The sequence below is a fragment of the Bubalus bubalis genome, chromosome 7 (assembly GCF_019923935.1).
Source record: "Bubalus bubalis isolate 160015118507 breed Murrah chromosome 7, NDDB_SH_1, whole genome shotgun sequence".
Taxonomy (NCBI): Eukaryota; Metazoa; Chordata; class Mammalia; order Artiodactyla; family Bovidae; genus Bubalus; species Bubalus bubalis.
The window spans coordinates 93,537,079-93,550,946 of record NC_059163.1 but is presented as its reverse complement, the minus strand read 5'-3'; the positions used below and the strand labels follow the sequence as shown (position 1 = coordinate 93,550,946).

Below are 13,868 nucleotides of genomic sequence, written 5' to 3'. Positions count from 1 at the left end.
ATGTATGTAAACACTGAATAATGCAATAACTTTTTAGAAATTCTAATTTCACATTAGAAAATTAAAGCCTCTAATAAGTTTTGAGTAAAAAATCGGGTTCAGTTCAGTTCAGTCGCTCAATTGTGTCCGACTCTTTGTGACCCCATGAATCGCAGCACGCCAGGTCTCCCTGTCCATCACCAACTCCTGGAGTTCACTCAGACTCACGTCCATCGAGTCAGTGATGCCATCCAGCCATCTCACCCTCTGTCGTCCCCTTCTCCTCCTGCCCCCAACCCCTCCCAGCATCAGAGTCTTTTCCAATGAGTCAACTCTTCCCATGAGGTGGCCAAAGTACTGGAGTTTCAGCTTTAGCATCATTCTTTCCAAAGAAATCCCAGGGCTGATCTCCTTCAGAATGGACTGGTTGGATCTCCTTGCAGTCCAAGGGACTCTCAAGAGTCTTCTCCAACACCACAGTTCAAAAGCATCAATTCTTCGGTGCTCAGCTTTCTTCACAGTCCAACTCTCACTTCCATACATGACTACTGGAAAAACCATAGCCTTGACTAGATGGACCTTTGTTGGTAAAGTAATGTCTCTGCTTTTCAACATGCCATCTAGGTTGGTCATAAATCTTACTAATTTAGCTGACAATCTAAGATTGTCTAAGAGATATTTTTGCTGAAGAGCTTCTTAAAATTAATTATACTTTAAAATAATGTTTAATTTATACCAATTAAAATTCATAAACTTTATTTTTCTTGGATCATTAAGTTAAACTTGCTATGTTGTTTATAGATCCCATAAGATAAGAACAATCACCATTTAAGAAGGGACTTCCTCAGTGGCTCAGCTATAAAGAATCTGCCTGCAATGCAGGAGATGCGGGTTCAATCTCTGGGTCAGGAAGATGCCCTGGAGGAGGGCATGGCAACCCACTCCAGTATTTCTTTCCTGGGGAATCCCATAGGCAGAGGAGCCTGGTGGGTTACTGTCCATAGCATCACGAAGAGTTGGACATGACTGAAGTGACTGAGCACACACATATCATTTAAGGAAAATTTTATGTTCTATTGTATCAGATTGAACACAGTAAACTCCTAAATTATCAGATCCAATTATAAACCTAATTAATATCCTTCTCCATATTAAGCTGGATTTCAGAAATGTAATATATTAAAAAGTTTTGTGTTCTATGTATATTTAACAAAATAAATTTGCAATTCTAATTTAAGTGAAGCATTGCAAGTTATATATAAATGAGTAAAACTACTTTTAATCATTCCTTTACAGTTTGCAAACAGTCAAAGTTCTGTGTATATTTCAGCTCAAAATCACAGAACAAATATGTCAGCTTTCTTAAATATAAAACATTAAGTATGAAAATATTAAAAAATACAAATACAACAAAGTATTTTTTAACATAGCGCAAATAAGACTCCAATGAGTTTTAATTAGATTCATCACCTCTATAGTTGGTTACTTTTATTTTGTTTAACTTTTAATTTTTATTTTATATTATGGTTCATTAACAATGATGTGTTTGTTACAGATATACAGCAAAGTGATTCAGTTATACCCATACAAGTATTCATTCTTTTTCAAATTCTTTTCCCATTTAGGTTATTGTAGAGTATTGAGCCGCGTTCCCTGTACTATGCAGTAGGTCTTTGTTGGTTATCTATATTAAATATAGTGGTGTGTACAGGTCAATTCCAAACTCCCAGTCTATCCCCCAACACCAGCCCTTTCCCCTTGGTAACCATAAGTTCTTTTTCTAAGTATGTGAGTGTTTCTGTTTTGTAAATAAGTTCATTTGGATTTTTTTTATTTTTTAGTTTTCATGCGTAAGTGATATCATATGGTATTTGTCTTTGTCTGACTTACTTCACTTAGTATGATAATCTCCAGGTCCATCTGTGTTGCTGCAAGTAGCATTATTTCATTCTTTGTAATATTTTAAGTAATAGTCCATTATATATATGCACCACATCTTCTTTATCCATTCCTCTGCCAATGGACATTTAGATTGCTTCCTTGTCTCCGATGTTGTAAACAGCGCTGCAGTGAACATCAGGGTGTATGTATCCTTTTGAACCATGGTTTTCTCCAGATATATACCCAGGAATTGGGTTGCTGGGTCATATGGTACCTCTATTCTTAGTTTTCAAAGAAACTTCCATACTATTCCATAGTTGTTATATGAATTTATATCCCCACCATCACTATAGTTGGTTACTCTTAAAAAATTATTAGATTTATGTTTTACAGCAGTTTCAAGTTTACAGAAAAATTAAGTAGAAAGAAAAGCAAGCTTATTTCATGCCACTTACACATAGTTTCCTCTGTTATTAATATCTGGAATTGATGTGGTATATTTCAGCAATTCGTGAACCATGAACTTCCCAATGTTCAAGCTGGTTTTAGAAAAGGCAGAGGAACCAGAGATCAAATTGCCAACATCTGCTGGATCATGGAAAAAGCAAGAGAGTTCCAGAAAAACATCTATTTCTGCTTTATTGACTATGCCAAAGCCTTTGACTGTGTGATCATAACAAACTGTGGAAAATTCTGAAAGAGATGGGAATATCAGACTATCTGACCTACCTCTTGAGAAACCTGTATGCAGGTCAGGAAGCAACACTTAGAACTGGACATGGAACAACAGACTGGTTCCAAATAGGAAAAGAAGTACATCAAGGCTGTATATTGTCACCCTGCTTATTTAATTTATATGCAGAGAACATCATGAGAAACACTGGACTGGATGAAACACAAGCTGGAATCAAGATGCCAGGAGAAATATCAATAACCTCAGATATGCAGATGACACCACCCTTATGGCAGAAAGTGAAGAGGAACTCAAAAGCCTCTTGATGAAAGTGAAAGTGGAGAGTGAAAAGATTGGCTTAAAGCTCAACATTCAGAAAACGAAGATCATGGCATGTGGTCCCATCACTTCATGGGAAATAGATGGGGAAACAGTGGAAAGAGTGTCAGACTTTATTTTTTTGGGCTCCAAAATCACTGCAGATGGTGACTGCAGCCATGAAATTAAAAGACACTTACTCCTTGGAAGGAAAGTTATGACCAACCTAGATAGCATATTCAAAAGCAAAGACGTTACTTTGCCAACAAAGGTCCATCTAGTCAAGGCTGTGGTTTTTCCTGTGGTCATGTATGGATGTGAGAGTTGGACTGTGAAGAAGGCTGAGCACTGAAGAATTGATGCTTTTGAACTGTGGTGTTGGAAAAGACTCTTGAGAGTCCCTTGGACTGCAAGGAGATCCAACCAGTCCATTGTGAAGGAGATCAGCCCTGGGATTTCTTTGGAAGGACTGATGCTAAAGCTGAAACTCCAGTACTTTGACCACCTCATGTGAAGAGTTGACTCATTGGAAAAGACCCTGATGCTGGGAGGGATTGGGGGCAGGAGGAGAAGGGGACGACAGAGGATGAGATGGCTGGATGGCATCACTGACTTGATGGACGTGAGTCTGAGTGAACTCTGGGAGTTGGTGATGGACAGGGAGGCCTGGTGTGTTGCGATTCATGGGGTCGCAAAGAGTCGGACACAACTGAGCGACTGAACTGAATTGAACTGAACTTGCCTTTCCATTTTAGATTTTGTATTATTGTAGACAAGTCAATCATCCTAACCTGTTTTATGGTTACTAAGATGAGGATAAAAGTAATATATATTAGTGTAGTTATAACCACTAAATGGTGTAAACTATGAGAAATACATTTAAAATAGTTCCGTGGGCTTACCTGGTGGCTCAGAAGAAAAGAATCTGCCAGAATGTTGGAGAACCGGGTTTGATCCCTGGGTTGGAAAGATGCCCTGGAGAAGGGAATGGCTACCCACTCCAATATTCTTGCTGGTGAATCCCATGGAAAGAGGAGACTAGCAGACTGCAGTCCATGAGGTGGCAAAGAATCGGACATGGCTGAGTGACTAACACTAAGCAAAGGGCAGGTGCTTCAAAGTAGCACCTATATTTATAGGGTTAATCTTCTTCCTGCATTATAGCTTTGTGGACCTTATCTTACTAAGGGAGGTAATTTTTCCTAAGAAACCTGCAATTAGCTAAACTAAGAGAAGTGCATTTCAGTTCTAAAGGTAAAGCAAGCATACTTGACCTTTTGATTGTTTTTAAAACCTGTCTTTTTCAAGTACTTTATTTAACAATTGGTTCAGTTTTTTTCCTATTGGTTGCCTCTACTATAGCAGTCACCATTCTTTGCAGTAGAGTAGCAAACATAAATATATTAACACTACCCTGCATACCTACAAATGTTCTCTGTAACACATAGTTCTATCGGAAATTAAGTTAAAATCCATTTCATTTAGAGACCTTTACCATTCCTCTTGAGACAATCAGAGATTTTTTGGCAGAGGCAGAGGGGTAGTGTTGACAGGGACAGGGATTACAAAATGAAGAAAGATATTTAGCATTTTGGGAAATACTGTGGTTCTCACTTTATTTTCCAAAAGTTTTTTCAGGACTTTCCTAATGTTACTGATTAAGAAATGATGAATCCAAGTTATTATTATTATCATTTCAACAAATAGAAGATTTATTTACTGACTTTATACACTTCTGTGCCCTGTTGTTCCAAGAGAGAACTTTCATAGGGTCATTTTTGAGATGTTGTTAGGAAGTTCTTTGATACTCAGATTCTTAAAGATTCTTTCCTCTCTTTTCCTCTCCTGCCTTTATCCAAGAGAACAGCAGTTGAGTGAAATGCTGTACGCCCCTCTCTAAAATAAATATGGCATAACATTCCTTAATTTTCAAAACCATGGCACAGCATTTTTCAGCCCTATCTGTCCAGATCTGAATTTCTACTTCACTATGGTATTGTGATCTATTACCAGGAACAAGAGGCCAGCTTAAAGACTTAAATGGTTTTCATTTTAACTCTGGAACTTGATATTTTAAAAGCTAAAAATGCTGTCGTGTTTAAAGTAATCATCTCAATGTTTCTAAGTCTTGGTATGAAGCTTAACTTACAGAGAATGCTGACTTGCCAAATGACTTTCAAGCTACCTTGGTATTTATTCAATTTTCAGGTCTTTAAAAAAGGGAATTCCTCCAAGCTATACTTCAGGTTAAAAAGAAAATTTAATTCAGAGAATGTACCCCAAAAGTAATTTACTTCTAAGGAAATTTGATCAAAAAACTAGAGGAGATTGAAAACTTAAAAAAAAATAAGATGACTACAATTGTGTTTCAGAAAGTGACACTAAACATATCCTGCCTCCCTTTTAATGAATCCTGATGGAAAAAGATACAGAGGGAAATGAAACTCAAGAAGCAGCTAGGGAACAGAACAATGTGGGTCCTACAATCATGGTCTGCCTGAGTTCCTTAGTGACCTAAAAGCAACAGAGGTCTACCTAGGAGCGTTGGGGAGCAAGAACACTCCTAGTCGAGGGGAGCCCCTCAAGTAGCTACAGATTTTGCCTTGCTAAACTTTTTCATTCCTGTAAGATAGCCAGAGAGTCCTGAAGTCCCTGCCTTATCCTGAGGGATAAGGAGCATACTTTGGAAGCTCTCTATGGAAAGTACTATATATTTTCTTACAGCTATTCCCAAAATGTTTCTTGAGTTAAAAAAGTTAGATACACACACACCACACATATGCAGATATATGAAGGCTTTTTTTTTTTTTTTTTCCTGGTGTTTGCTCAGTCTCTGAGTCATGTCTGACTTTGTGACCCTATGGACTGTATAGCCTGCCAGGTTCCTCTGTCCATGGGATTTCACAGGCAAGAATACTGGATTGGGTTGCTGTTTCCTACTGCAGGGGATCTTCCCTATCTAGGAATTGAACCCACATCTCTAATATATATGTATATATATGCGCGCGCGCACACACACACACACACACCTGCATACCTACTGGCCTTCAGTCTCTCCGAGGTCCAGTTTTTTAATCTGTTGAGTAGGCATTATGCTTTACCTCAGGGTTTCTATGACAACTGTGTTTGAGGATAAGGCCTGGTGTCCTTGCAATTCTATCTCTAGAGCCTCATCAGTTGCCTGTGACAGAGTACCAATGGATGCTTAGTAAATGTTTTCTGAATAAGTGAAATGAAAAAAAACAAAATAAATCCAGTATTTGAGCATGACTTAAAAGGACTTAAAATCCTATCCAAATGCTGATTGTTACCATTATAAATTCTTCTGCTGAAGCGAAAACACAAAATCATATCATTATTCTTTTGCCATGGTTAAATTGATTTGCTGTGATTTCATATATGAAAGAGTTCTTTTGAAAGTGATGAAATATTTCCATGTAAATTCCAGTCATCAGCCTTTAAAGAAAAACATAATGACTGTTAATTCTCCTGATTTGAGTTTTGGTGTTGGTCAGCAGGGGACAGAGAGACATTTTCTCTCATGACTTAATAACTAAGTGTGCTACAATGATTATCTGGTTTCCTCAGAAGAATATGCAATATTGCATCAGACTTACTCCAAATAATAACTGAATATCATACACCAAGTCTTGGAAGACTAAAAATCTTCTCTGATAATGACAGATTATTTGTTCTCAAAGATATATCACAGTGGAAGCCAAAGAGATCATCTGATGATCACAAAAATGTTTTTTTTTTTTTTAAGTTGCTTACTGGAGGTACCTGCTTCTTTATTATAAAATCAATCCTAAACAAATCTTAGAGTCTTTACTTAATCATGATCTTACAGACTGAATAAAAAATGTTTTTAAAATTTAGATATAATCTTATTTTGTTTTCCATTTTTCAGTATCATTTAGAAGTCCTATATAGCCAAAATTTTTTAAGCATGAAATTAAAAGTTATGTAATACTGGAAAATTTTGAAACATTTTAATATTGTTTTTCTATAATTTAATGTTTTTCATACCGTCAATTCAGTTCAGTCATTCAGTCGTTTACAACTCTTTGTAACCCCATAGACTGTAGCACACCAGGCCACCATGTCCATCACTAACTCCCAAAGCTTGCTCAAACTCATATCCATCAAGTTGGTGATGCCATCTCACCAGCTCATCGTCTGCCATCCCCTTCTCTTCTTGCCTTCAAACTTTCCCAGCATTAGGGTCTTTGCCAGTGAGTCAGTTCTTCACATCAGGTGGCTGAAGTATTGGAGCTTCAGCTTCATCATCAATCCTTGCAATGAATATTCAGGATTGATTTCCTTTGGGATTGACTGGTTTGATATCCCTGCAGTCCAAGGGACTCTCAAGAGGCCTCTCCGACACCACAGTTGAAAAGCACCAACTCGTCAGCACTCCGCTTTCTTTATCATCCAACTCTCACATCCATATATGACTACTGGAAAAACCATAGCTTTGACTAGATGGACCTTGTAAGCAAAGTAACGTCTCAGCTTTTTAATATACTGTCTAGATTGATCATAGCTTTTCCTGCAAGGAGCAAGCATCTAATTTCATGACTGCAGTCACCATCTGCAGTGATTTTGGAGTCCGTGAAAATAAAGCCTTTAACGATTTGCATTGTTTCCCCATCTGTTTGCCATGAAGTGATGGGACTGGATGCTATGATCTTCATTTTCTGAATGTTGAGTTTTAAGCCAGCTTTTTCACTCTCCTCTTTCACTTTCATCAAAAGACACTTCAGTTCATTTTTGCTTTCTGCCATAAGGGTGGTTTCATCTGCATTTTTGTGGTTATTGATATTTCTCCCAGCAGTGATGATTCCAGCTTGTGCTTCATCCAGCCCGGCATTTCTCATGATATACTCTGCATAGAAGTTAAATAAGCAGGGTGACATATACAGCCTTGATGTACTCCTTTCCCAATTTGGAACCAATCCATTGTTCCGTACCCAGTCCTAACTGTTGCTTCTTTATTGGCATACAGATTTCTCAGGAGGCAGGTCAGGTGGTCTGGTATTCATATCTGTTTAAGAATTTTCCACAGTTTGTTGTGATCCACACAGTCAAAGGGTTTGGCAGAGTCAATAAAGCAGAAGCAGATGTTTTTATGGAACTGTTTTTCTATGATCCAACTGATGTTGGCAATTTGATCGCTGATTCCTCTACCTTTTCTAAATCTAGCTTGAACATCAGGAATTCTCACGTGGAGAATTTTGAGCATTACTTTCCTAGTGTGTGAGATGAGTGCAGTTGTGTGGTAGTTTGAATCTTCTTTGGCATTGCCTTTCTTTGGTATCAGAATGAAAACTGACCTTTTCCAGTCCTGTGGCCACTTCTGAGTTTTTCAAATTCGCTGGCATATTGTGTGCAGCACTTTCACAGCATTATCTCTTAGGATTTGAAATAGCTCAACTGCAATTCTGTCATCTCCACTAGTTTGTTCGTAGTGATGCTTCCTAAGGCCCACCTGACTTCACATTCCAGGATGTCTGGCTCTGAGAGAGTGATCCCACCATTGTGGTTATCTGTGTCATTAACATCTGTTTTGTACAGTTCTTCTGTGTATTCTTGCCACTTCTTCGTATCTTCTACTTCTGTTAGGTCCATACCATTTCTGTCCTTTATTGAGCCCATCTTTAATGAAATGTTCCCTTGGTATCTCTAATCTTCTTAAAGAGATCTATAGTCTTTCCCAGTCTATTGTTTTCCTCTATTTCTTAGCGTTGATCACTGAGGAAGGCTTTCTTACATCTCCTTGCTATTCTTTGTAACTCTGCATTCAGATGAGTGTATCTTTCCTTTTCTCCTTTGCCTTTTGCTTCTCTTCTTTTCTCAGCTATTTGTAAGCCCTCCTCAGACAACCATTTTGCCTTTTTGCATTTCTTTTTCTTGGGGATGGTCTTGATCACTGCCCTCCTATACAATGTCATGAATCTCCATCCATAGTTTTTCAGGCACTCTGTCTATCAGATCTAATCCCTTGAATCTGTTTGTAACTTCCACTGTATAATCATAAGGGATTTGATTTAGGTCATTCTCCAATGGTCTAGTGGTTTTCCCTACTTTCTTCAATTTAAGTCTGAATTTGGCAATAAGGAGTTCATGATCTGAGCTGCAATCAGCTCTTGTCTTGTTTTTTCATTTTGCTTCCCTTTGCTTTTATTTTTTTGCTTTTCTTTTGTACCTTATTCATGCCTTATTTATTCATTCAACAATGTGGGTGTCATCTGGTGGCCCTAATCTTTCTTTTCAGCTTCCTAATTTTAATGATATTTCATCCTGTGTCTTTGCTTTATTTGGTAAGAGCTCAGAAGCCCAATTCTGTTTACTAAAATCTTCATATTATTTGATTTTTATTCGCATCTGATAAGCTGCTGACTTACCTTCTTGCCACCTTACCAAAATATTTTTCTGGAAGATTTCTATAGGATCTATACCATAAAAAAGCATCTAAAGTGAGAATGACTATCATTCTTTTTCATCTTTAAAAACTCATATTTGCTTTAAGGAAATAAATTCAACAAAATATCTTGGTAAACTCAAAGTAATTCAAATAAGAAATTTAAAAAGTTAACACCTTTTCTAGTATGTATATGCATGTGATTATATATTTGATGTGTTCTTTATTGTGTATAGTGAGTTCTGTAACAGTCAAGGTTTTTTATTTTGGTACTGTCAGAACAGTGCTTTATAACCTATAGGTATGTAAATAAAATTTATTGTACTTTAATCTTTAATTCCCAGTGTTCATTCATTCTGTTAATTTAATGATACATGAGCTTTAAAAGCTCCTCTTTTTTGGAAAAATGCATGTTGATAAAACATAATGGTAGCTTCTCTGGTGGCTCAATGGTAAACAATCTGCAAGCAATGCGGGAGATGCAAGTTTGGTCCATGGGTGGAGAAGATCCCCTTGAGGAGGAAATGGCAACCCACTCCAGTATTCTCACCTGGAAAATCTCATGGACAGAAGAGCCTGGTGGTCTGTAATCCATGGTGTTCCAAAGAGTCAAACATGGCTTAGCAACTAAACAATAATAATAATAGAACATAATATTTATCATGTGTTTATTCTAAACATTTATTGTTGTTCTTGTTGTTCAGCTGCTCAGTCATTTCTGACTCTTTACAACCCCATGGACTGCAGCACGCCAAGGTTCCCTGTCCTTCACCATCTCCCTAAACTTGCTCAAACTCATGTCCATTGAGTCAGTGATACCATCCAACCATTTCATCCTCTTTCGTCCCCTTCTTCTGCCTGCAATCTTTCCCAGAATCAGGGTCTTTTCTAAAGGAGTCAGATCTTCACATCAGATGGCCAAAGTATTGGAGCTTCAGCTTCATCATCAGTCCTTCCAATGAATATGCAGGACTTATTTCCTTTAGGATTGACTGGTTTTATCTCCTTGCAGTCCAAGGGACTCACAAGAGTCTTTTCCAACACCACAGTTCAAAATCATCAGTTCTTTGGCATTCAGCTTTCTTTATGGTCCAGCTCTCACCAGAAAAACCTTAGCTTTTACTAGATGGACCTTCATTGGCAAAGTAATGTCTGTGCCTTTTAATGCGCTGTCTAGGTTTGTTATAACTTCGCTTCCAAACTTTCACTTCCAAAAGAGTAAGCATCTTTTAATTTCATGGCTGCAGTCACCACATGCAGTGATTTTGGAGCCCAAGAAAATAAAGTCTGTCACTGTTTCCTTCTCTATTTGACATGAAATGATGGGACTGGATGCCATGATCTTCGTTTTTTGAATGTTGAGGTTTAAGCCAGCTTTTTCACTCTCCTCTTTCTCATTCATCAAGAGGCTTTTTAGTTCCTCTTCACTTTCTGCATAAGGGTAGTTTTATCTGCATATCTGAGGTTATTGATATTTCTACTGGCAATCTTGATTCCAGCTTGTGCTTCATCCAGCCTGGCATTTCACATGATGCACTTTGCATAGAATTTAAATAAATAGGGTGACAGTATACAGCCTTGATGTACTCCTTTCCCAATTTGGAACCACTTTGTTGTTCCATGTCTGGTTGTAACTGTTCTTTCTTGACCTTGCATACAGGTTTTGCAGGAGGTAGGTAAAGTGGTCTAGTATTCCCATGTCTTTAAGAATTTTCCACTGTTTGTTGTTATCCACACAGTCAAAGGCTTTGTGTGTTATGTCGCATCAGTTGTGTCCAACTCTTTGCAACCCTATATAGATTGTAGCCCACCAGGCTCTTCTGTCCATGGGATTCTCTAGGCAAGAATACTGGAGTGGGTTGCCATGCCCTCCTCCAGGAGATCCTCCCAACCTGGGGATGGAACTGGTGCCTCTTGGGTCTCCTACATTGGCAGGCAGGTTCATTACCACTAGTGCCACCGGGGAAGTCAATGATGCAGAAGTAGATGTTTTTCTGGAATTCTCATGCTTTTTCTATGAGCCAGTGGATGCTGGCAATTAGATCTCTGGTTCTTCTGCCTTTTCTAAATCCAACTTGAATATCTGGAAGTTCTCTGTTCACCAACTGTTGAAACCTTGCTTGGAGAATTTTTTTTTAATTTATTTATTTTAATGGGAGGCTAATTACTTTACAATATTGTAGTGGTTTTTGCCATACATTGACATGAATAAGCCATGGGTGTACATGTGTTCCCCATCCTGAACCCCCCTCCCACATCCCTCCCATCCCATCCCTCTGGGTCATCCCAGTGCACCAGCCCTGAGCACCCTGTATCATGCATTGAACCTGGACTGGCGATTTGTTTCACATATGATAATATACACATTTCAATGCTATTCTTTCAGATCATCCCACCCTCGCCTTCTCCCACAGAGTCCAAAAGACTGTTCTATACATCAGTGTCTCTTTTGTTGTCTCGTATACAGGGTTATTGTTACCATCTTTCTAAATTCCATATATATGCATTAGTATACTGTATTGGTGTTTTTCTTTCTGACTTACTTCACTTTGTATAATAGGTTCCAGTTTCATCCATCTCATTAGAACTGATTCAAATGTGTTCTTTTTAATGGCTTAGTAATATTGCCTTGTGTATATGTACCACAGCTTTCTTATCCATTCATCTTCTGATGGACATCTAGGTTGCTTCCATGTCCTGGCTATTATAAACAGTGCTGTGATGAACATTGGGGTACATGTGTCTCTTTCTATTCTGGTTTTCTTGGTGTGTATGCCCAGCGGTGGGATTGCTGGGTCATATGGCAGTTCTATTTCCAGTTTTTTAAGGAATCTCCACACTGTTCTCCATAGTGGCTTTACTAGTTTGCATTCCCACCAACAGTGTAAGAGGGTTCCCTTTTCTCCACACCCTCCTCAGTATTTATTGTTTGTAGACTTTTGGATAGCAGCCATTCTGACTGGCATAAAATGGTACCTCATAGTGGTTTTGATTTGCATTTCTCTGATAATGAGTGATGTTGAGCATCTTTTCATGTGTTTGTTAGCCATCTGTATGTCTTCTTTGGAGAAATGTCTATTTAGTTCTTTGGCCCATTTTTTGATTGGGTTGTCTATTTTTCTGGAATTGAGCTGCAGGTGTTGCTTGTATAATTTTGAGATTAATTGTTGTCAGTTGCTTCATTTGCTATTATTTTCTCCCATTCTGCAGGCTGTCTTTTCACCTTGCTTATAGTTTCCTTCATGTGCGGAAGCTTTTAAGTTTAAATAGGTCCCATTTGTTTATTTTTTGCTTTTATTCCCATAACTCTGGGAGGTGGGTCATAGAGGATCATGCTGTGATATATGTCGGAGAGTGTTTTGCCTATATTCTCCTCCAGGAGTTTTATAGTTTCTGGTCTTACATTTAGATCTTTAATCCATTTTGGGTTTATTTTTGTGTATAGTGTTAGAAAGTGTTCTAGTTTCATTCTTTTACAGTTGTTGACCAGTTTTCCCAGCACCACTTGTTAAAGAGATTGTCTTTTCTCCATTGTATATTTTTGCCTCCTTTGTCAAAGATAAGGTGTCCATATGTGCGTGGATTTATCTCTGGGCTTTCTATTTTGTTCCATTGATCTATATGTCTGTCTTTGTGCAGTACCATACTGTCTTGATGACTGTAGCTTTGTAATATAGCCTGAAAACAGACAGGTTGAATCCTCCAGTTCCACTCTTCTTTCTCGAGATTGCTTTGGCTATTTGAGGATTTTTTGTATTTCCATACAAGTTGTGAAATTATTTGTTCTAGCTCTGTGAAAAATACCATTGGTAGCTTGATAGGGATTGCATTGAATCTATAGATTGCTTTGGGTAGTATACTCATTTTCACTATATTGATTCTTCCAATCCATGAACATGGTCTATTTCTCTTTGTCCTCTTTGATTTCTTTCATCAGTGTTTTATAGTTTTCTATATATAGGTCTTTTGCTTCTTTAGGTAGATATATTCCTAAGTATTTTATTCTTTTCATGGGAGAATTTTGAGCATTACTTTGCTAGTGTGTGAAATGAGTGCAATTGTGTGGTAGTTTGGACATTCTTTGGCATTGCTTTTCTTTGGGATTGGAATGAAAACTGATCTTTTCCAGTCCTGTGATCACTGCTGAGTTTTCCAATTTTGCTGGCATATTGAGAGTTGCATCTTCACAGCATCATTTTTTAGGGTTTGAAATAGCTCAGCTGGAATTCCATCACCTCCCCTAGCTCCTCAGCCAACCATTTTGCCTTTTTGCATTTCTTTTTCTTGGTACTGGTTTTGATCACTGCCTCCCATAGAATGTCACAAACCTCTGTCCATAGTTCTTCAGGCACTCTGTCTATCAGATTTATTCCGTTGAATCTATTTGTCACTTCCACTGTATAATTGTAAGGGATTTGATGTGGGTCATACCTGAATGATCTTGTGGTTTTCCCTTCTTTCTTCAGTTTAAGTCTGAATTTTGCAATGAGGTGTTCATGATCTGAGCCACACACAGCTCCCAGTCTTGTTTGTGCTGACTGTATAGAGCTTCTCCATCTTTGGCTGCAAGAATATAATCAATCTAATTTCAGT

General features: G+C 38.0%; 1 long non-coding RNA gene across 6 annotated transcripts in view; it reads left to right on the top strand.

Annotated features, from left to right (window-relative positions):
- The window catches only part of LOC112586240, a 381,631-nt gene that overhangs the window by 240,184 nt on the left and 127,579 nt on the right, over nucleotides 1-13,868 (top strand). The gene's annotated exons all lie outside the window — the stretch shown is intronic.